Here is a 2186-nt window from a genome sequence, read left to right on the forward strand (position 1 = left end):
TGTCTAAGGCATGATTTAGGCTTTTGGAAGCAGCTGATAGTGGCATAAATCTGGCCAGACAGGGAGGGTGCTTTGGAACTGGCAGTACATTCTGCTGGCCTGTGTGCCCAAAAGTCACAGGAAACACTTTGGAATGAGGCAAGCAGGGATTGCTGGGCACCCTGACCGATGCAGATAGATATAATAGGAAAGGAAAAAAATATCGGTTCACGTGTTTATTTATTTTATTTTTTAATTAAATTTCTTGGAGTGACATTGATTGGTTAATAAAATTATATCGTTTTCAGGTGTACAATTCTATAATACGTCATCCGTGTATTAAATTATGTGTTCACCACCCAAAGTCAAATGTCCTTCTGTCACTATGTATTTGACCCCCTTTACCCTCATCTATCTCCCCGCTCCCTAGTTCCTCTCTAGTAACCACTGAACTGTTGTCCACGTTTATGACTTTTGGTTTGTTTGTCTTATTCATTTGTCGCTTTTAGTTTCATATCCTACATATAAATGAAATCATGTGGTTCTAACTTTTTCTGTCTGATTTATTTCTCTTAGCATGATAATCTCAAGATCCATCCATGTTGTCACAAATGGCAGTATTTCATTTTTTCTTATGGCTGAGTAATATTTCATTGTATAAATGTACCATTTTTTTATCCAATCATCTAGTGAAGGACACTTTGGTTTAATTCAAGTGTGGTTTTGGCCCTAATAGGGGCAATGTTAGAAAGAACTTAGGCAGTGTTCCTCATAGTGGGGTTAGAGAAATCTGGCTGATAGTGTAATGGCAGCTACCTCAGTCTTACCTGACCTACTGCATCAAATCAGGACACTAAAAAGCATCCTGGATGGTCCTTTGCACACTAAAGTTTGGTAAGTACCACTTGGGGACCCCAAGGTCCCTATCTTGAGAGGATAGCACAAGAAAGGGATGGTGCAGTCCAACATTTATCTACTGACCTTTACATTTCAGGCATGATTCCCTGTCTCTTTAGCCTGCATCTTCATGGTATCAAGTGAGAGTAATACCATTGAAGATTTGGAAGCATAGAGAGGTTAAGCAAATTGTTCAAGGTCACATAGCTGGTAAGAGGTTAAGCCAGTCCTTGATTCAAAAGTTAGTATTCTTGTCACTAAACCATGGAACAGAGAAGATTTTAAATTTCCTTGTCCAGGAATATCCTCAGATATCACTAATTATAACCAGGCATGAGAAGAGTTTAATTCCAGTTCTTTACATTGTTTAGCCTCCTCTCGACCTCTTGAAAGGGGAATCCTGACATCTGCCAGCTATAACCAATCCAAGGTACCCCTCACACTTCATATAAACCACCCTTTTTCTTGGGGCCACTCTGGACACTTAGAGAGAGAGGGAGAGAGAGAGAGAGAGAGAGAGAGAGAGAGAGAGAGAGACTCTAAATATATGTTTCTGGTGCTCCGAGAGAGAGAGAGAGAGAGAGAGAGAGAGAGAGAGAGAGAGAAGATTTATGCCTTGTTTCCAGGGAGCATTTAGACTCTATACTCCTAAAATTTTGTATTCTGTTAGCCAATATGATGCAGCATGCCTTATGCTAATCTTTGGTTTTCAATCATTTGTTGAAATAGAAATAAATCTTCTTCTTAGGTGAATATTAGGTTAAACTACTCTATTTGTAAGTTTGGCAGGATTTGTTATTTTTCAGAATATTTTAATTTACAAAAGAAAAGCTCATTTTGACAAGGGTTTTCTCATGAGAATCTATTGCTGGTCAAAGACCCAGCCTCTCAGTTTTTGAGATACTGATTTTAGAGCACTTCACAAATGCTTCCTAGAGAAATCTAACCTACAGCATCCGTCTTTCAGATCAAGAGAGGAATCAGCACAATTCAGTGAAAAGATTATAGGCTCTGGAGGCAGACAGAAACAAGCTATTGAACTGTTTGGGTCCTCATTTCCTCAACCATTAAATAGGGATAATAAAACCAACTTTACAGAGAGGCTGTGACCATTAAATGATATAAAGAGTGTGAAGCACCAGTCCAGAATCTGATGTATGAAAGGAGTCAAATGTCCCTTCCTCCCTTGTTTTTGGAAGGTGGAAGAGAGAGGCGATGGCAATGGGCCGGGAGACTGCAGCAAGTGGAAGCTGGAGTCAACCACCAGCACGCAGGGAGGGCCACCAGCTGATGGAGATCCAAATTTTAGT

The sequence above is a fragment of the Pteropus alecto genome, unplaced genomic scaffold (assembly GCF_000325575.1).
Source record: "Pteropus alecto unplaced genomic scaffold, ASM32557v1 scaffold7, whole genome shotgun sequence".
In the NCBI taxonomy this organism is placed as follows: domain Eukaryota; kingdom Metazoa; phylum Chordata; class Mammalia; order Chiroptera; family Pteropodidae; genus Pteropus; species Pteropus alecto.